Source organism: Falco peregrinus, chromosome 1, assembly GCF_023634155.1.
Source record: "Falco peregrinus isolate bFalPer1 chromosome 1, bFalPer1.pri, whole genome shotgun sequence".
Lineage (NCBI taxonomy): Eukaryota > Metazoa > Chordata > Aves > Falconiformes > Falconidae > Falco > Falco peregrinus.
This window is the reverse complement of record NC_073721.1, coordinates 38,146,677-38,169,496: the sequence shown is the minus strand read 5'-3', so window position 1 is coordinate 38,169,496 and position 22,820 is coordinate 38,146,677. Positions and strand designations below refer to the sequence as shown.

General features: G+C 44.8%; 1 protein-coding gene across 2 annotated transcripts in view; it reads right to left on the bottom strand.

Moving 5' to 3' along the window:
• The window catches only part of GRK5 (G protein-coupled receptor kinase 5), a 169,744-nt gene that overhangs the window by 98,416 nt on the left and 48,508 nt on the right, over nucleotides 1-22,820 (bottom strand). The gene's annotated exons all lie outside the window — the stretch shown is intronic.

Genomic DNA, 22,820 nt, shown 5'->3' with positions numbered 1-22,820 from the left:
CTCACCCTGCATTACATATACTGCCAACCTGGCTTTACCACTGATGTTACAGACTGATCACTGCTGCTTCCACAGGAGAACAGTGAGGGGAAATCAATATAATATCCTTATAAGGAAAAAAATATCTTTCTGGTTCCTTTTTCCCCTTATCACTTTCCCCTGAGATTTCTTGAAATGGGCTGTCCTCAAGGTGAATGACCTAACTTGCTTCTCCAGCTCTGGCTGGATGAAGTCCAAGACCCTCAGCCTTCTCATGCTGATGAATATGCCTCATCAATGTCCCTTCACAAATACCTTGCTGCAGGCATCACTGGCATCTCCAGGTGCCACACCTGAGCTTGCCAGGGGAATGCCTTCTGCACTGGGCTCCGCCAGTAAAGATAGTGTTTCCAGCATACCTCACTTGCTGGGATCACTAGACAACACTGCACCGGCAAGGCCAGGCTTCCTCAGCCCAAGCAAGCCTAATGCAGGCTGACATCTGTCACAGCACTCTCAAAACTAGCCAGCTGCAACCAGGTCTTTTTCCATCACATACCAAATTAACTTCACTAAGTAGTTGGCATGCTTTGCCCCGGCACAGCCACCAATCCCCCACAAGGCCTCAAAGGTCCATCTACTGTTCATGCTGTTTCTTCATACTGTTCTGGCCAGTCCCTCTGCTTTTCTTCTCCTTGACCCTCCTCATCCAGGGCGCTCACACTCCCTCTCCTCTCTGCTTCTTCCTCTCTCTCTTCCTTGGCTCTCAACCACTTAACAGAACCAGCCACAGCTGCACTTTATCTACACCAGCCAACCCACCGCCCCTGAAGCCAGTCCACAGCTGTACATTATCAATGATAATTAACCCAGCTTCATTCCTCTACAATTCCCCCTTTTTTCTTTTCTTTTTTTCTCCTTTTTAACATTTCATATCTCATGTTTTTACCAATCATCACAAAATTCTCACAAATAAACTTTTCATACAAGCCTCTAATTATTCTACAATTCCTCCCTTTTTTTGTTCTTAACATTTCATACTTTATGTTTTTAATAATCAGCACAACCTTTTTACAAATAAATTTTTCATACAGTCCAGACAACTTGTCCCTGAACTCATACACATATCTCTTCTTCAATTTTATCTTGGGCTTTTCAGCTTCTGGGGGCTGATCACCTTTCTTCTCATCAACTTTCTTGAAATCTGGGGGTTTGTTTTCTTCAGAGTGGGGTTCTGATGAACTTACAGTACCTCATCCTTTCACCTCTTGGGTCACACCAGACGGTAACCTGAGTGAGCTTTCAACAGCAGCAGATCTAGAATACAGCACTAATACATTACTCTGTGTCCCAACAAGCTTCTCAACATCCTTGTGGTCACTTATTTCTTCTACGACTGGAGACACCTTCACCGAACACATAAACACCGGCAAGGATACCACCTGGCCGAGCAGCAGCAACAACAGCAGGAGCAGCACCTTGCTGCTCCCGTGCCTTCCCCCAGCACAGCCATCACTGCTGTCTGGCCAGACCCGCTCTGGACCCGCCGCTGCTGCCACACCTGGCCAGGTACCCTGCTGCTATCACCTGTTACCCTCAGTCTCTTAACTCCACAGCAGTCAGGCTTCCTTCTCTTTGATCCCAACAGCTCACCTTTACCGGTGGCTGATCCGGATCCCCAGGCTCCTCCTGCCTATTTCAACATGATCTGGATCACAGGCTATCCCTGCCTGTCTCTGCTACGTTGGGCACCACCATCACTGTTCAAAACTTCAAATGTCTCCCAGCACAGCCATCACCACTGTCACCGCTCATTACACTCAGTCTCATAAGCTGAAGGGCCTCACACGGGGCACTGACTGTTGCAGCACAAACAAACTAGCAGGCTGCAACAAGGCTTTACCGTTAGTCAGATTCTACTGTCTGTACTGTATCTCCCACCTCCAGAGATCAGGCCATACTGCTCCTCCTCCATCCAACCCCCTCTCCCACCATCCTCAGGGCTATTTAACCATTTAGCAGGAACAAGCTACAGCTGCACATCATCTATGTCCATCAACCCACTGCCTCTGAGGCAAGGCCACAGCTGCATGTTATCAATGCTGATCAACCCACTGCCTTCACTCCTCTACAGACATGCTGTGTGTGCCCTTCCCCAGTGTACGCTAGATGGGCACTCAGATCTGAACCAGCTCAGCCTAAAAGGCCATTTTTAGATTTTTCTTGTCTCTATTTTTATTTTTTTTACTGTCATCAGGCAATTTTTTACTCCAGCCCTCACCTGGGTTTCTCTTTTATGCCCCCACCCCATCTTATGCTGCCACATCAGTACTGCTGCAGGGGGCAGGAGGTGAAGTGTGATGCTGGGGGTTCCATTCCCAGCTTGTTTGTGTGCCTGTCCTGCTCAGAGAGGTTGTGCAGCCGACGGAGAAAGAGTATCCCTCTGGACATGAAAGCCCAGATGCAGACTGAGACTCTCTGAGTTGCTGTATTTACTGCAATTCAGTCCCTGCACAGAAAATCTGATTCACTTGAGTCTGTTTTACATGCGCTGGCATGTCGAATGACTAATTCAGACCTGAGTTAATTCTGTAGAGGGCCTGGTAGAGTCACAGTTGCAGACTGAGGGTGTGTTGGGTACTACATGATATTGCAGGCTAAATTAGGAGAGTGTTGACTCAAAAGGTAGGAGACCATTGCAGAGAAAACATGAGCCTTGGGAAAAAACGCGAAATAGTGCTCTCTGTGGGACATTTCTGATCACACAGTACAACCTTTGGTGCAGGAGTGCTCCTTCCGCGTCTCACCTTTTATTCCTTTGCTTTTGGTGACCAATGGTTTTGTCATTGCAAAGCTATGAATTATTTTAAACTCCTTATTGACAGGAACTTACTGTATGTCTACATGACGCAATGTAAAGCAGACAGATCTCTCCCAGCCATAAAGGAACTAGCTTTTTCAGACTGTCAGGAGCGCAGCTATACTACCCTTCCCAGGAATTAGTCTCCAGTAAAGCACAGGGAGCTGTGACTGCCTTCATGCTAGGCAGTATTAGGCAACACAGATGTACCCTTTGGGTCTATACTGAATTCTGCTCCAACCTCCCCTCTTCAGTGCATCCCAAACACCGATGCTAAAGTAATTTCCTCTCCCATCCCTCTAGTCACAGAGTACCAAAGAGGCTGCCTTGCTCCCTTGCAGCATATGATGCTTGGCCTTGCCTGCTGAACGTCTTAGGTATGCTACAAGGTGCTGAGAAGCATTTTTGTGGGCTGGGCTGGGGTGAGCACTGCAATCACCTTTTCACCAACTCCTGGAGTGCATGGCTCTGCTCTGGTTGCCAGTGACCGCAGGGGGTTGGATTCAGCAACCTGAAGAGTCCTCACTGGCTTTCGTCTCCCTGAAAGCCCACCCCTGCAATCCTGCAGGGCTGCTCCTGCCTGCCAGGATGCCACCTCCACCTCCGCTCGCCCCTCTTCTCCTCTTCCAGGGGCACATTCCTTTGTGCTCCTGCCCTTAATCCTCATCACACTGTACTTAAACTTCTTTGCACCCTCACTTCACACACTCCTATGGGAAATGCTGCTTTCTCCTGGAATTCATGCTTCCTTCTCTTCACCAGTTGCTCTTTGGCTGCAAAGTTGGATCACAGGCTATCCCTGCCTGTCTCTGCTACGTTGGGCACCACCATCACTGTTCAAAACTTCAAATGTCTCCCAAATGCAGCTTTGGCTGCATTTTCTTCCCTGAACTATTGCTTCACATTTTTCCTCACACTCATTTGTCTTGTAAACTTTGAGATCTATGCCTTGATGTCAAACCTCCATGGGAATTAAGTTAATTAAGTATACATCTGTCAGTGCTAGGGAAGGGATTAGAAGGGGAAGGCAAGGAGGGAGGGAAACTGTTGGGCTGGTGTCGGAGCAGAATGATCCCCAGGGTTTGAATCTGGGATTCTGGATCCCTTTGTCAGGCTGTCAGCTCCCAGAGCAGCTCAAGCCACCTCCATGCTCAGGCATGTGCTTCTCACTTCTGCCTGCTGCCTCTGCCACCGCAGGGAACCACCACTCTGACCAAGGACTAGACAGAGCGGGGTGCTGCAAGAGGACAGGCAGGAGTTCTTTGCTTAATGTATGAACAGGCACTGGAAGCAGCACGAGAGGTATGCAGCTGCTTGGGCAGCAGTGCCTGCTAGGAGAGAATTTCCAGTAATTTCTGGACACCGGAGGCAGTGGGAGTAAGCCAGATGAAAGCACCCTTTAGGGTGCATCTGCTCAACACTGGTACATCTTCACTCACTGAAGATCTACCCTCTAGGCCAAAGCACTGGAGATTTCAGAGCGCACCTTTACAGAAGTCCTCACAAAATGGTCACATCTTTAGCAGCATCAAGCTGTGCAGAGCATTGCAAAATAGCCCTTTGCTCCAAACAACAGCTTTGCGATTTGTGCAGAGGTGAAATGATTCTGCTAAGCTGGGCCAGAATGTTTTAAAAATCCATTTGCTGTAAAATATATATTGATATATTTACATTGGATGATGTATTTCCGACATTAAATTTCCATCAGAACAGGAGAAGGACTCTGTGGTTCCCTGTTACAACTGTGATCGATACAGCCAGCGTGTTCTCTTCTCTTTTGTGGCCATCCTCCAAAAATAAGCAGCCTTGCCTGATGAATCATTTGCTCTTAGCTGAGCATGAAGTAGCGTTACTGTTTTGCCTGTGACGTCTTTATGTTAAAGATTCTGATCAAGTGCTTTAATCGACCTGACCTTTCCGCTCTCAGCTTTTCTTGTGGAGCCAGCAAACACTGCTGGCTCCAAATGTTAATTCTAGGGGGTTTGATGGATATAATGCAGTGAGACAGCTGAGACAGGATAAATTGTCTAGCAGAGCTAAAAGCTAAAAGGGGAGGTTTCTCTGAATAGGTCAGTAATTGTGCAGGTTGCAAAGGGAAGCTTTTCACACACTGCCTTGATTGCTGCCTTTGCACTGTCTGCTCTGGCCAGGAGAGTTTGCAGTCTTCAAGGCAGCTTCTCAGGGCAGGACTTGACAGACACGCCATGCTGTGGATGTGAGTTCCATCATGTGGTGATGGAGGGTCTGACGGCTTTAAAATCTTGGTATGCTGATGATGACAAAAGGTGAGCTCCCAGCAACAGCATGAAATCTCAGCTCCACTCCCTTGCATGCACTTCACAACTCAGCATTCACAAACGGAGGACTGAAGCTAATTCTCTAACATGTCAACCAGTCCTACAGGAAACAAAAGTATTTCCTCTACATCCTACCTACTGAAAAATACATGGCATTTTTCATATCATCTTGTGATGCTGAATGGCAAATCTAGCTCTGATCTCTGCCTGCAAGGAGGGAGACATAACCAGAGGCATACAAGTACAACACTTGTGAGCAGCAGCTACCCTTAGCCTAAGGTGCCTATTTTATTTGCCGCCATTATTCAGAATACACTTATTGGCCTAACATGGAGAGGAAGTAGGAAAGTACCTGCACATTACTAAGCCAGTGAGATGTTAAGTGCTTTGTCCAAAATGACATGAGAAATCAGAGACAGAGCAAGGAGCTGAAGCCAAGGTCTTGAGCCTGTTAATCCTGCTGATGAGGATCAAGCCATGCTCCTGCTCAGCTGCTTAAAGGTATTTCGTAACACAGAGTTAAACATAATGATGGGTGAATTCATTGCAGCATCATGCCTGTAGCATATTCCAGTCCTGCCGCATGCCACCATGCAAGGGGGCTTTTAAGCACGGCTAAGCTGGCTTCATACTTTTGCTCTGTTCTTGCCCAAGTTGATAAGACTGCCATCACACCCCATGCTGCCTGGCTTGGCTAAGCGAAGACGGCCAAACATTTCGTTGCCTTCAACTGTATTATCTGCAATCTAGTTAGTCCACACTTTAAATAAACTATCCACAGATCGCTGAAGGACGACTACAGTTCGTGCCTTCCATTTCGCAACAGTAGCTAGGCTCTCATCCAAGGCCTTCCCAACAAGAGCACAGAGCTCTGCACGCTCTGATTGCAAGGTCTTGATTACACAGCACGTGAAAGCAGTGGAACACCCCCACCCCCCAACATTAAAATCCAAGAATCATGGCTAGTGTCCTAGTTTCACTCAAAAGAAGTTTACATTTCTTCTTCTCTTCCTCTTGCCAGCCTTCCTTTACTCACTCTCTCCCATCAAAGTCTGCAGCTATACGTTACATATGAAACTGCCCTATTGGATTAAATGGATGGTCTGTCTAGGGCAGGATGGGCTGTGGGCAGCTTCACAGGAAGATCTTAGAAAGCTGTTTCTAAAGTATTTGGAAAGCAGAAACTTTCTTCCACACCCTATTAATTAGATATGACTAACAAAACATGAAGGCATATTGCTTCCAAAAATTACTTTTTTTTTTTTTTTTTTTAATTTATGCCACTTAAATTCAGGCTGTTCTTATGCCCTGAACTGTTGAATGGCCTTTTGCTTCATGCGGGTGTGAGTCCCCCAGATTAACCATGTATTTGTGAAGGAAGAGAATACCAATTTTAAACTGCTTATTTTCCTGGAGTGTCTCTTGGTAATGAGACAGCACAAATAAAATCTATCAGCCCACCATTTTCCCCTAAGAATTTTTCATATCTAACTCATCTAGCCTCTAAGGCAAACAGTTCCACCCTTCTTAGACCTGCTTCATGTGGAAATTCACCCAGGTTCACCATTCTTCTTTTATATTGGTCCCATCTATGGTCAGCTGTACTAGCTAATAAAAAGTTTGTTTTCCAAAAAGAAAAGCCACTGCTTGCTCTCCGCCCTTCATCCTGCCCTTCTCATCTGGGAACGCACTAAAAAAAACAGGATACAAGATCTTACGTGATACTCCTGACTAACCTGTGCTTAAAACAAGCACTTACAAGACCATTAGGAACCTCTTTATGAATCCCCTTCTACGTCACCCCAAGGATAAGAGTATGAGGGCTGGATTTTCAAAAGCAGGTAAGTGGCCACCATCCACTGGGACCCAATGCCTCTGCAAACCAGCCTTTGGAGGCTCTCAATTATGAGACACAACAAAAAGTCCACAACGCCCTCAGAAGAGAATCACATTACATAGCTCTTCTTACCGATGCTAATCTGTCTTTATCTCTTGCAGCCTTTTTTGATAAACAAGACTCTCTGAACAGTCACAGACCGTGATAACTGTTTTGTGCCCATCTTCCCTGCTGTCACGGCATGTTTGCACATAAATCATCTGCATGTTGCTACAAATACATAAGCCTGACAGCCGCTGTGTAAAACATCCCATTGCTTTTTGGAAATGAACAGCAGGTATATTTAATATTTAAGCCTTCAGAACCACAGAGACTGGAATTTCATTAAGCAAAATCCAAGCTTCTCCCCAGCAGAGTCAGGCTGGCTCTGCAGTCTGGTTGCCAGAGGACCAGAGGGCAAAATATTTTGTATACAACTGACATCTAAAGTCCTATTAACATTGGCTTACAGAAATCACTGTTCATAAACAAATATTTACTGCAGGAATACCTACCTATTATTTAAATAAAAGGTCAAGTAGTACTGTAAATACTGGTGAGTGGCTGAAACATGACTTTACTAACACATTTTATATGTTAATAATCATGTGTATGTTAATAATATGCTTTAATAGCATCCACTGCCCTGAAGGGATAGAAGTAGCTAAGGGATTAGTCTTTGAAGACTGATCCTCGGGGCTTCGACTACCATATGTCAAGGCCATTTTGGTACTGCTCAAGGAATATGAAAAGGTCTTTACATAAGCTACCTTTATGTCTAGTTGGAGCACATTGAAAGGATTTTAACTAAACTAAAAAACCCACGTCTTTTAATTTTTTCTGTTGGTCTCCAGCGAGCATGCCAAATTGTGGCACTCTCCACAGGAGTCTGCCTACATCCTCCATTGGGTATTTTTAATGCACATTTGAGATTATTTCAACACATTCTCTTTGGGCTTTGTGGGCCAGTTCACATAAGCTGAGTGTATGTTTCACTGCTATGCATATTAACAGGGAGTTGTTTGGTGATGTGATTTCCCAGGATGTAGTTTAATTTTCCCTTGTCTAAGCACCTTTAGTTTGTCTTTTATGGCGTCTCTCTCTTTTATGCCTTGTATTTTAGCTGTATTATGTTTATCTGCACCTGATGAATGAGCAAGCAGAAAGATCACTGACTTTTATGCCACAAACAATAATAATTCAGAAGATACAAAATATACTGAAGCTTTACAGTCTATTAAAAAACCAAACAAACAGTAAAACTTACAAAAATAAAACCAGGTATCATCTAAAATAGTAAAATTAAGCGCAGCCCAAAATTTTAACTTCTTATTCTTGACCTCAAAGTAAACTAAGCTACTGGCACAAATCCAGGCAGCTTAGTTGTGTTTGAATGCATTACCATGTCTTGGGTGGTTCAGCAGGCTGATGGCTTCAAATTGAAAGGTGACTGGATAGTATTTGGCATTGTAGTTGGCAACAAGAGCAGAAGAGACAATGCAGTGAATCTGGAGCCACTGTGCTCCTTTGGGAGCTGTTTCTGGACCTGTAAGGTCTCTCGGAGGAACATGCAAAGGCTACCATGTCCGAACTTGGGGAGTATTAAAGAGATTTTGTCCATCTGTGGTGTAGGTAACAGAAAACATTTGTCCGTAACACTTCAGTATTGATGATTAATATGGGAGACCAACTTTTTGCACAGAGCTGTTGTGATTCAAGGTTATCACCCTGCTACAAATGGTAAATATGTCAGAGGAGTTTTCCCCCAAACTGGAGCTGAGAGTCAGTATTTCAAAGTTCTAGAAAATTCTGGTTAAAAGACATTAATCCATTTCATTTTGATAATATTTGAGTCATTTCAGTTCTCTAATGTCAAAACATTATCATAGAACATATCAAATAGAGTATTAAGATGTATTATATCATCAGAACAAAATGGGTATGGTGAATTAACAGTCTTTACTTTTTAGAATGATGTTTCTATATTGTCAAAAAGAAGCTAGAAAAAGCACATCCTTTTCTTTTTCAAGTAGACACTTTCCTGCAAACCCTTTCATTTTTGACAAAACTTCATTCTCAGAAAGAAAGATTCTTTTGTCAGAAATGTTCTCAACCATCACATGTTTTGAAGCACACAAGAATTAAGCAAGGAACGTGGCCTCCCCATATCTGAATATTCCAGTGAATCTAAATTCCCACATTTCTTACCGGTTCCCTTAAGTTAACTTGCACAGCTGTGATTTACATTGACTAGGAGACCCGCTTCTCATTCTTCCAAAGAAAGAACGTAAATACCTGCTCCAGAAATCCTGCTTGAATAGGGCTTGATAAAATCTTTCCAGGAGGGAACTCCTCTTTAACCAATGGTTTTTTAAACTTATGACCTGTTCTTTATATTTATTACCCTGTTTTAGTAACACATATGCAAGTCGCTGACCAACACCTCCAAACCCAAACCTGCAAATGCAGCTCATCACCCACACAGAGTCCATGCCCATTGCCCATGCACACTGCCCAGGAGCTGGTGTAGTGCTCCTGGATTCAGTGGCATTCCTCAAGCCATCCAAAAGTTCTTAGAGATGACCCCTAAATCCAAAATACCTTGAAGAAACCTGTGAGTCATAGTTAGACACTGACAGAAATGAGCAGAAGTCCAAGAAGGCTCTACCAATTTGCTGCTCCAACGTTGTGCAATTCTGATGTTTAGCAGCACAACCGGCAGCACAAAGCAGGCAGAAGGAAGACACAAGGACACTGGCCCTGGTACAGGCAAAACCATGGGGCTCAGCTCTTCTGAAAGTTCTGGTGCCACTTCTAGAAGGAGAACATGCAAAATCCCAGCCCTGAGCAGGGAACGATGTGGGTTCTGTCTGTCCCTGTCAAAGAGCTGTGTGGGCTTCTTCTCCTGCAAATAGTTCTGCAGTCTCTAAAAAAAGAACTTAGCCTCTGTGTTCCTGACATTTGAGTTTTGTAAGTATTTCTGAACTGTGGGGAGGAGATCCAGCTGGATGGGAGGTGAGAATTCAAGTGTGTTCCTATCAACAGTCTGTAGCCAAGCTCTGAGAATTATCTTCTTTGCTGTTTTTTTTGCCCTTACCTAAATAAATTTACCAATAGGGCTAAAGAAAAGAATTTTAGTGAAGATCATAAAAAATTAATTATTTGAGACAGGCTGTTTTATTAGGCCTGATGGATTTATTAGTTCCACCTAATTGGCAGAATTGGTAAAGCTTTGAGATGCTCTGATAAGAACCCAGAAATCCAGAAGTGTTTTGCTTTCCATACATAAATGACAGTTTAGATGGTTTATGTCTGAGCCAGGAAAACAGCCATTCAGGAAAGCAAGAAAGAAACTGTGTAGGGCCTCCGTGAAGGAGGCAGAAGAGCAAGTCACCCAAGGGAGTGAGGACTACTCACATCCAGGCATCTAGGGAGCCTACCTGAGTACTCAGCCCTGCCCTCTGGCAGGAAGACTGGCAGACCCCAAAGGTTTGGAGATGCAACTCGTGTTTAATCAGCCACACATGGCCTGATGCAAAGTGACTCTGCAGCCCCTTCGTGCTGCCTGTGCACGCACATATGCTACCGAACCACTGCGTTACCACAGCCTCTCCTCCTGCGTGTAACCCCACCAGAGACACTGGCCCCGCAAAGGTGCTGATGGGGAGACTTGAGTAGCAGGGCACGGAGGAATTGTTATCAGGTGCCCAGTATACTTTTATTTTGTGGTGTTTCTGTATTTTTGCAGTGGTCTAGAGGACCATTAAATCAGCCTCATGGTGCAGGGAGATAGTCCAAGAGCCATAAGAAGTGTCCTTCAATGATGCTTGGCTGGATTCACCCTTCTCTCTCAACACTTTCCAGACAGTTGACGTAAACAAGCTAAAAATTGTGAAAATTAGGCTGGGAACCTCCAGAGAACATGTGTATGGGCTAAATGCCAGCATTGTTATAAAGGAACATCTCTCCTGTGACACTTCAGCCCTTTTGCTTTCAGAGTCAGCCAGGAAGAAAAGTGCAGCATCGTAATGTGTCTGCGATAGAGTCACTTTGTGTTTGAGATCACCATCAGCCACGTTTCTTTACCACAAAGCAGAATGACGACCCTGTCCATCTCCCCGGCCCTCCTCAGTCAAACAACACGTCAGATTCTCAGCTCCAGACGTAAGCATACATTACACCCCAGATACTTGACAAGCCTTCAGACACTCTGCAGAGGAAGTGTGGGGAGGGGGACGAAGCCTCCCTGAAACGGCTGGTCACAGTCACCATTTCCAGTGGCACTGGCTGGCTGGCAGAGGGGGAAATATGCTGGCACATGCTCTGGCTTTGGAGGAAAGAGGTACTATGTGGATGGCAGGGCAAGGGTGCAAAGGGGTGCACAGGGCTGAGGCAAAAGGACATGGTCAGCTTTGGGGGAAACTTCCCCCTTAACTACAAAGCCTGGGTTTGGCCCCATCATCTTGTCCAGCAACAAGGTACCAACAGCTCCTTTCTGTGCATCTTGCTGTCACCCCCTACTAAATCACCCCTGAAATCATACAAAACATTGTCCTCAAAAATCATTGACAGCCCAAGACATGATGGTAACACAATTGTATGCGTCAGCATTTAGGATCATGATTGTAAAAGGTTACAGGAGGGATTGAGGTTAATGGAGGTAATCTGTGATTATCTGATGTAACAGATTGCTCTGCCAGTGACTCATTCCTTCTGCCACAATAGATTGTGCGTTGCAGCTGCAAATAGCGAGCAGCATGGAGCCGGCTTACAAGCTGAGACTGTCCCTGTTGTTTGGAGAAACCCCTATGAGAGGGTGCCGAGCCACTGCAGGTGTGTGAAAGCCCGGCAGAGCTTTGCTGAGGGGAGCGGGTCCTAGCGGTGTGCTACAGTCACTCATCCACGGGTGCGTTACTATAGCTACCAGTTGAAGGACTCAACAAGAAAAGCAGAAATAAAAAGAGAAAACGAGGAGGTAGAAGACAAAAAAGAGGAAACTTGTCATAAAGCAATGGCAGAGGGTTCCTCTGATTAGCTAGTGAAGTGCTTCAAAAGTAGCGACTGAAAAATAAGGCTTGAAGGTTGCACGGCATAACCGTCAGATGATGCAAGCAGCTGGCACGCTCTTGTCTCGCCTTTCCCACCCACCCACCCCTCGAGCTGGCCATGGTGAGCACCGTCATATTAAACACAAAACAGCAGCTTTGTGCCAGGGATGGATTAACTATTTCCTCATTGCTCACAAAGTCCTGCACTTACACTTGCTCTCCCTGCAGCCCTGGGGCCACAATTAAAATAAGGTATTGATTCGGGCCAACCACCCCGCAAGGAGGAGCGTTGCAACCGGCCATGATCAACAAGGATTCTACCACCGGGGACTCCAGGAGAGAGCAAAACCTAGGTACTGTCATAGCCTGGAAGATGACCACGGGGCGATCCTACTCCACCCACACCTCCCAGTGTGAAGACCCTGAATCTGGTTCAGAGCAGTCCCAGATGCTCAAGGCTAGCCCAACACACCGAAAGCAGCTGCAGCTAGGGACAGTCTCTTCTAATACGTACATAAATCTAAATAAACGTATAATTCCCAATCACATGCTTTCCTGACAGCCAGCTGTTCCCTTTGCCTGCTGTTATCCTCACTTGGAGATTAATGTCACTGTCTGGGACAGCTTATTAGCAATTTTTATTATGAAGCATATACATTTAGCTGGTGGTGGGCAAAAGCTAAGCCTTTGAGTAAATAAAATACCAGGGCAGCTCACAGGGAATGACAGAGAACAGATATCTGTGGGGTCTTTACCCTGGCTCTGAAGGCCAATAATGGCAGGAGGTCAGAGATCACCAGCTTAATCGTCTGAGGAATTAATGGTGACGAACGTCTGTTTCCCCTCTTGTTAAAACTGACACCAGATATTTCAGAGAAAGCAGAAGGGCACTTGGCCACAAAGGAATGTTTTGATGGCTGAAGCTGAGATTGTTGCCAGCCCAAGCCCGTCAGAGCAGCACGGGTCAAACAAAGTCATTGTCGGAAACTGCTGCTGACTCCAGCACAAAACAGAACATTCTGGGCCCAGTCGAGCAGCCACGGATTATCCTGCTCCCTTTGGAAAGAAAGATTTTTTGCTTATATTTTAAAAAAAGTATCAGATCCAGATCTTTGAATATAACAAGTATAAAAAAAAAAATAAATTGGGGGAGCGTGAGTTGCACCATATAAATCAGTCTGAGCTTTTTTCTTCCTGTTTTGAAGAAAACTTGAGAGCAACAGAAAAAAAAAAAACAAAACCCAACTGTATTATAAAAAGCAAAATTTTTCTTTACATTGTGCCTCTCTGGAAAATGGTCTTTCATTGTTCTGTATAACCGTGGTTCAGACATGCATCTTTGAGTGGAAAGCATCATCGTGGGAGGGGTAACGAAACCAGGAAATATTAGGGGACTGTTTTTATCCAGTTAGTGACGTTTTGTGAAGCTGGCTAACACTTTTCTATTGAAGCAACTTCTTCTGCAGTTAAGAATGAGATCTACTTACTTATTTTCTTCTTGCTCAATCTCATTTTGACTCAGATTTTCATGTGGAGTTGTGTGGACATGGATGAAAGCTTCCCTTTGTTTCATGGTGGTTATGTTAGTTTTGAGCTGTTGTGAAACACACTGAAGGGCAGATCTTTCCTGTTCATCTGAATACATGTGAACCCCTCCGGTGTTTAATTTAAGCTACATAAACAAGGAACGAGCACTTTCTGACTTTTAAGAAGTATAGTAACAACCTACCAGTCAGTTTCTGAGCTCCATAAAGTGAGTTCTTACGTCATAAGTCACTCCCCTCATTATGGTACAAGCTGATACCTTTAATTAATGGCAGTAATATGTAACACTGTCAACAAGGCTCTCTAACATCGAGTTAGGTGACTAAAGTCTACATATTCTTTCAGCAGTGATTTCCACAGAGGTCACATCAACGAGGGAACAGACACACTGGTTTTCAAGTAAATCTATGTGCTCAGTCTCTGACTGAGCTAATTATAATGGTGCCTTTAGCACTGCTGTCTTTAAGTGTCTGCCAGCATGTCCCTAACGAACCACCAGGTTTGTGTTTCTCTAGCCCAGATGGAAAAGTCTGATTACCAGGTCAGAGTCAATTCTAGCTCCGAGGCCAGTATACTTACATCCCACATGAATCTGGCTTGCTGAGCTTCAATTAACAACAGAGAAGTTAGTGACAAGCCATTGTTGAACTGTCTATTTGCTTGCTTCTTGCTTCTGCCACTCATCAGTACCAAAGAGAGGAAGGCTGCTGGGTCTACAGGGCTGAACAGTCCCCCTGAAGACTTAACGTGGTCCCAAAGGGCCAAGGGACGCTCCAACTCAGCAGTTCCAGTGTGCCTGACACACTGTGGAGCAAATCCTGGTGTGAGTGGTCTGACCTGCACATGTACCCACCTGGCCTCTGCCAGACAGGGTCCGTCCCCGCAGGACCCGGGGCCCATGTCACAGAACCACAGAATCACTGAACGGTTTGGGTTGGAAGGGACCTTAAAGACCATCCCGCTCCACCCCCCACCACAGGCAGGGACACCTGCCACCGGACCAGTTGCCCCCAGCCCCATCCAGCCCGGCCTTGAGCACCCCCAGGGATGGGGCATGTACCACCTCTCTGGGCAGCCTGTGCCAGTGCCTCACCACCCTCAGGGGGAAGAATTTCCTCCTAATATCTACTCTAAACCTGCCCTCTCTCAGTTTAAAGCCATTCCCCCTTGCCCTATCACTACATGCCCTTGTACAAAGTCTGTCCTACCAGCCAAGCAAAATGAACGGAGGGGCTTTTGCAGCAAGAGCCTGTAAGCTGCTGCTTCAGAGCGGGCAGCGGTCAGGGTGCAGCCCACGCCACCTGTGACAGCGCTGGCAGCAGACAGCAGTGCACCACTGCAATGCTAGGGGCACAGCCAGGTGTAAAGTCAGTCGCACAGAGCGTGGTGCTGACAAATGAGGTGTATATATACTGTTTGTGCGGCACCGAGAGTCACTCTGGAGCTGAACAAACCCACAGGGAAGACACAATCTCTGCTGCAGGAAACAGGTGCTTTATAAAATCCATATTTTGGTTGTTATTATCATTCCTTTCAGGGTGTCACAGCAGGAAAAAAAGAAATTCAGCTACTGCTTTAGATGGTGTTCTGATTTTTAAACTCGTGAGAGCAAAACCCCAAGCAATTCAACAGAAAATCCAAGCCTCCTTATCTCATCCAACTCCCCCAGTGACGCAGCATGCTCTGCACTGTGCAAAGCAACACAACAGCAAACACTGATCTTTGTGTCTAAGCATCTAAGCCCAAGTGGCACATGTGCTATTTCAGTACCTCTCGGGACCGCTCTGGGAGATAATGTAATTAATATTATCTTGGTGACGGCTATTTACCACATCCCACTGGGAAATGGCAGTCTGTGCTTATGGAACTTGAACCCAATTAATACTCGCTTCCTACCAGTTTCAGGTGTCTCCTAATTTCAAGCTAAGTTTACAGACAAAACAGGTCAGTAACGCTTCCCAGTGAGCCGAACAGTATCTTAATCACTTGTGTTTAATAGGAAACAAATGACTGAGCACTGATAAAGTTCACCATTATGCTTTTGAGGAAAAGAAAAGCAACTACAGAACAATCTGATAACGAGAGAATTTGCTTCCTGTGAAACTTGATATTTATAAACGTTCTCAGTAAGGGGGCAAAAAGGAAATAATTTGAGCTGGCTGAAACTAACATTCTAAATCACATTTAACATTCTAAATCACATTTTAAAACGACAACAAAGCAGGACCCCAGCTGCAAACAGTGCTTATGGGGAAAAAATGCACAGGAACAGCACGAGGCAAGTGTTGGGGCTGCCCTGTGCCTCCAGGTCAGGCTGCCCCTCGCTCCTGCAGCTTGGGCTCTCCTGCCACTGCCGACATGCACTGCACCTTGCATGGCACGGACCCACGCACAGCCTCTCCCACAGCAAAGGGGACACGGAGTGTCAGGGGTAGAAGGTGGAAGCAGAACTGTCCTGGTTGCATTTTCCGCCTTCAGTGGAACAACTGGGTTTAATAGCCTCCCTGCATCTCCAGTAAACATACAAGATGCTCACAGGCATGAGGACACGGCTAAGGGCTAGACTTTCAGCCTTACCATACTTGGAATTCCAGTTATTTTCCATGGGTTTTTATATTTAATCCCCTTGAATGCAGGCAACGATTGCCCTACAGCCTGGCCAGCGTCTCATGAGCAGAACTCGTTCTCAGCCATAATAGACCCAAGTCCAGCTATGTCAAGAGCCTACAGCCCCAGCTGATTTCATCAGGAGCCACGCATGCCAGCAAGCCCTTAAACAAGCCCCTTGAGAGAGGGAAAGATAAAGATCCTAACTGAGAAGTCCCTTCTGCACAAAATTCTAAGTGCAGATTGTTTCTGGAGTAAGTGCTGGTTTCTAAGGCTCCCTGGTATGGAAGTTTTTCATGGGAGAATAACGTGGGAGACGTGGAAGACTGCTTACAGTGATAGTAAAAATAAACATAATTTTTTTGTATTTTATGCCTAAAAAGGCAGTGCTCTCCATTATTAAAAAACCCAAATTTTTATCTTCCAGAAGTAGAGAGGAAAAGACAGGGGGGGAAAGTAGAGGGTGCATCTACTTTGTTTCGCATTTTCCACGTTAATAAATGACAAAGCGGTTTGCACTTTGTTGCCTTGGCTTCAGGTATCAAGTGAAATACTTCTGAGTTGCTTTTAAGGTATATTAACAAAAATAATAAAACCAACATATCCCCTGGCTTTTCAAACGTGCCCTCTACTTAAGGACCCAGAAGCATTTTGCAAACAAAAATAGCAAAAGCTTTTCCAGCTTACAGATGAATTTTGCCCTCATAAATTAGCATGACTTTTACAGTCCTGTTGAGAGGCTCCACATGTACAACTGGGAAAAGAAATTATCACAGACAGTTTAAATGCATAGCTTTAATTGAAAAAAAAATACAAAATAAAACCAGACCCATTCTTCTTAAAAAGTTTTCCAGTGGATATTGCCAAAGGACCTGAGATAACTAGGATTGCTAGATGCTAAAGGGAAAATCATTCTTTATCTTCTGTTTACTCTGTTTTTAAAAGCCCAGCTTTGTAGAGGGAAAGCACAGGGTGCTGCTGGATGTGCCACACATGTAGGTGCAGTGTGGGTCCTCTCCACCAACTCCAAACTGCTGGCCGCTGTCAAGGAGGTTGCACAGCACCTTCCTACTGCCAAGAGGAGAACAAGCAGCTGGAGAGAGCAAAAAGACCTGCTGAGAAAAAAAGGCTGACACTCACCCTTCCCAGGCACCAGAGAATCCAATGGCACCGATGTCTCCCACTGCTCACAGGACAACTTGTTTAACATTTGCTTTTCTGCAATGCCTGGGGGCCAACAAATTCAGGACTCCTTTGTACAAGGCAATGCACAAACACAGATCCCATCCCCAAAGAGTTTCCAGTTCACAGTACAGCAGCCAAAAGCACTCCTCGCGACATTCTGAACCTGTTGCTGTCACTGGGGATGCTGATGCTGCCTTTGCTTTCGGCAAGGACTAGGATTTCATCCCCAGTGGCTCCAGAGGGTCACAGTTTTCCCACTCATCAACACAACTGCTTTCTGAGAAAGAGCCATTTTTCAAAATGGGGTGGTATTACTGAAAAAACATAAAAATTTGCCAGGAAAAATCAAGGACTGTAAATGCACTGTTGTCCAGAGCTGACTAAATTGCAAATAGATTTAATAGAAACATGAAGATGGAAAGAAGATTGAAGAGTAAGGGCAAGTCAGACCAGTTGTTTTCCTTCCCTTTCACCCTGCCATCTCTTGTCTTTGTCTTCCCCAGTTCTGTCCATCTCTATCATATCAAGCATTAACTAGTTACTGCTATTTTCCAGGTTTGTCCTTTTTTCACCTCAAAACTCTTGCTGACTATCAGGTTCCACCAGCCTTTGATGCCACCTTCTGTCTCCGACGTGTTGCAAGCTAAACTGCTATCCCTCCACATCCTTCTGACTCTTAAAAGTAACTGTAGGAATAAGGGCCTGGAGCCTGTTGCTCTTCCCCCATTTCAGGGAAATGCCTCTAGGAGTGGACTGTCCTGGGTTAATGGTTGGACTTGATGATCTTAAAGGTCTTTTCTGACCTAAACAATTCTATGACTGCAAAGTCCTTCTCCCTCTCACTTGTTTTCTCTCTCTCTGGTCCATGAACCCTAAATTGCCTTCTGCACACTTCACACCTTCAGCAAGCAGGAAACTCACTTAACCAGCCATCAGCTGTCTAGGACATGGCCAGGGACTTGCCTCATGGCCATGTCTAGGTCTCCCATCAGGACAAGGTGATGTCTCATGTTTCCTGCATGCAGGGTCCAACAACTAGGATACATATGTATGGGGGTTTTGGAAAGGTTCCTGGACTGTATCGAACAGTCCCTGCACCAAGTTGTGCCTAAGCCCTACATGGACCTGGTGTAGGCCAAAACTGTGTCCAAAAATGTGCAATGGACAGCTGTGCACCAGTGCTCAACCCTTCTGCCACAACTATCCTTTGTTCACTAGGATAACATCCTCTGTGATATTCAGAAGAAATCCTTTGCTGGTTGACTTGATCTGGCCAAAGTTTCACCAAAAGCCACCACTAGGACTTGGCTTTGGCCAGAATCTCACTCCAACGAACCCAGTCAGGGAGGTGTTGGAATCACCATCTCTGGAGGTATTTTACAAAACATGGAGATGCGGTGCTTAGCATCATGGTTTAGTGGTGGACTTGTCAGTTCTGGGTTAATGGTTGGACTTGAGGATCTCAAAGGTCTTTTCCGGCCTGAACGATTCTATGACATTTGGATGTCTTTCACCCAATGCTGACACAGGCATCCATCCATCCCTAAAGAATAAAATCTAAGGGACGCAGCCTGGCATTTGGAACCACTGGCCACAGGCCTGCTCATCCTCTTCGAGAGCTGACAAATTAAGTCAATGGAATAGAAGGAATTCATGGCAATTTGCTCACACAAAAAAAGCCTGGAATAGGACTTTAGTCTTGTCCCAAAATCCAAGAGAGATACAACAGCAGATGTCTTTCATCTATATGACCTTTTCTACTGAGACAAAAGGGAGACAGGATATTAAACCACAGTTTAAGATTTTTATGGCTCTTGGCAAGCATTTATTTATTGTGGGTTTGTTTTGGTACTTCATTTTTGGGCAAGAGAGTGTTATTTTTTGCACTTTTCACAGAACCAGCTGAAATACCATAAAAATGTCTGAGACAAATTTTTTTTTGGGTGATTTGCACATTTTCAAAGTCACAAGTTGACTTCCCTTCCAACTCACATTGCTCAAACCAGCATGTTTAAACCAGGACAACCATGTGACACGAAGACAGTGATTCATTTTTCACACCGTCATGGAAAACCTTGATGGCACGTGTTGTTATGTTACAGGGACAGCAGATCCTTTAACTGGCAGCTCTAGATCAGCAAACATGCTTAAAGGCTGCAGCATGTCCAGTGCAAACCTCTCATTGACTGCAGGGGAGAACAGTTACAGCAGGACACAGCACAAGGAACGTGGGAGAAAGCTATTAACTACATTTGTCTCCTTAATGTGCTTATAACCTTCGCTAGAGAAAAGCTCTTCTTAGCATGCTCAGACTGCCTTACAGATGACTAAGCAGATGGGAGGATAGGGATGCTCCTAGGAAAGATAATCTAGAGGAGAGGACATTAACCTTGGTCCCAGGGAGGATTAGTTTTAAGTCTTCTCCTAGCACAGATTTCTCCCATGATTTTAGGCAAATAGTCAGGCTATGCAAATACCTTGCTAAGGGCTCCAGCTCAGGATCATGGACGGACCCAGGTGAGATGGCTGGAGCAGATACAGGTTTCTTCACCCAGCCCCTCTGCCAGGGGCTATTACCCTTGGAGAACACAAGATTCAATGAGCTGTGCTCCTAATTCACAGCTGCTGAAAGCCACATTATCATGCCAGGCTACAAACCGTGACTGCAGGAACACATCCTAGATACAGCTGCCTACGATCTCAAATCTTGCCCTCAGTCAGTTCCTAGCACATAACATGAACTGAGAGTATTTCCTAAGCCTCCCTTTGACACTGATGGGTGTAAATACATTAAAGACTGAAAAACTCTGAAGCCAGATGGAAATTTTCAGTGGAATATTTTTTCCCTCAGAAAATACCAATCAGCCATAAGTAAACGTTTCACAGATGTGTCAATTCTGATAACATTTTATTTTTAAAAGAAGAAAATTGAAAAGGTTTTCAATAAGGTTAAAATAGAGTGGTTTAACTTTTGATTCTGAACCATTTTTATCCCTTTTTACATACCGCATTATATCGTACTGAATAAAATAAAATTTCTGTTGTCATTTATTACCAAACGAAACATATAGGCTGAGTTCAAGTATTCTTTTTCTCAGATTTATTTTTCACAGCAAATTAGAAATGCTTGCATTCCCTTTTGTCTTAAAATAGAAATATGTCATCTTGAAATTTGAGAAGAAAAACAAACAAACAAGCAAACCCCCAAAAGAGGAAGGACAACAGCCAAAGTTTTGGCCCTCCAACCCTCCCCAAGGGCCTCAGCTCCTGCAGTCGTGAGGGCAGGTGAGGACAGGCTGGAACTCCGTGTGTTCTTTCTGAGTGACTAAAGCATGACATGGGCCAAACGCAACCACATGATACTTCTAAAATGAGAACACATATGGCTGAGCATTTCTGAAAAGTCAAAATCTGCTCGTGCTGAAATCAATGGGCGTTTTACTCCTGACTTCTGTGGAAGCAGGGTTAAGTCAGCACTGGGTAAGACGGGAAAATCCCAATCAGAGATCAAGCACAGCATTCCCCCTAAAGATTATTCATAGCATGTGTAGACGTCACAAGAAAACAGAAGGTGCTACAGAGCTGTTATTTTTAAGCTGAGGGTGAGAAAATCGGCAGTGAAGTGTAGAGCATAACTTCTTACTTTGCTTTGTCACCATTCTTGTTAATGAGCACAGGGAAATTATTTTAAACAGAATAAATTAAGTTTCTTCAGCTCAAAATAGACTGATTTTTTTAATTTTATGTGAATTTTTACAGGTTTTTTTAATACTTCTGAATTTTCTGAAACTATTTCTTTCTGAATACTGTTCTCCTCAGACCCACTCAATTTTCAGAACCACCAAACCCACCCAAGAATACTTCTTTAAACTACCTAGAAGACATCAGAAGATATATTCTCCAGTCACCATCTTGCGCAGCATTTCAGTCAGGTCCCAGCTGCCTGCAGCGCTTTTGCAGAACTGGATACTGCCTCTACCTTCTTTTGCAAAGAGCAATCAATTCAGAAAAGCCAAGGCAGATGCTGAAGTGGATCACAGGGAGCATCTGTGCACAAAGATGGAGACCAGTTCTAATCATCGGCATTGCAGGACTGTAATCCTCAAATCCAGGCATGAGCAATTATCAGTATAAGGGCATAATTTCTTCCTTGTAGTCAGACACAAGATGGATATCCCATTGGGCACCAGTTAGATTGTTATACTCATTTTAGAAGGCTTAGCAAGACCACTTACCATGTATGAAACAGTACTAATAGCAGGCAGCCTGAGCCATCAGATGAGTTTAATAAAGGACTTCACTAAAGTTAGCAATGTGCTCTCATTATGCATAGGGTCAAAAATGCTGGCATGTAAGTGGAAGTATAGTGGCTTCTCAGACTTTAGATACTAAAACCTTCATATGCTTCAAATCTCTCACCCAACATATATACCCTCATGCATGTAAACTTTCAGATTACATCACTTAAACCATGGAAAAGAAAACACAAACAATAAAAATGTAGGATTTCAACACAAGGACCTCAGATTAATATTTAATCTAACTGATGGCACTCAGGAGTAGTCCCGTCTCAATGATTTTTAACAACTCCCGTGACTCACCTGTCTGACAATTAACAAGGAAAAACCCCAGAAACATCTGTCTGTATCTCAGACTCAGAATTACAGCCACCATTTCAATAAAGGCACGAGCAGTTCACAGTTTTTAAGCAGCAGAGTCTGATCCAGCAGCCGGGACCGTCACTTGCTATCTGCTCGGGATGACGTTCTCCAGGCACCATCCCTTCCTTCCCTGTTCCTGCTTTTCCCATCCCCGTGCTGACTAGCCTCAGCTGTCTGGTTTGTGAAGCTGGACAAAAGCAGCCACTCAGTGTGGCTTGGCTGAGGTGTAAAATATATCAGAAAGGAATTTGGGTTTGCTTAGCCCAGCAATCCCAAGCGCAGCTGCGACACCCGTGATTAGGGTTTGCGGAGAACACACATCGTTACAGCTTCACCCTTGGGCATTGACCAAAAGAGAGGTTTGCTTTTCTAATTGGCTCAATATTTTGAGAAGGTAAACGGTGAATAACAGCCTCGGCAGCAATACGAGACAGGATGAAAGCAACATGGACGGCCCGTTTGCGCCCTAGGCTGCATGGCGTGAGCCACACGCCAATGGACTTCCAGCCTCGGGAGGAAAGCATCCTGCAGGAGACGTCCTCCCTTGCAGCACTGCGGGGAGCACCCAGGGACACCTTTTCTGGCTTCAGTCACCTCATTTGGCTTTTGGCCTCAGCAAACTAGGCTATATTTCTGGACAACTACAAATCTCATTTGCAGAGCGATAAGTTTCCCGCAGCGTTAGGAACTCACTTCCTTTATTGAGAAGAAGAAATAAACAGTTCTTTGAGGGAAATGGCAGCATTTCATTTGCATGAGCTG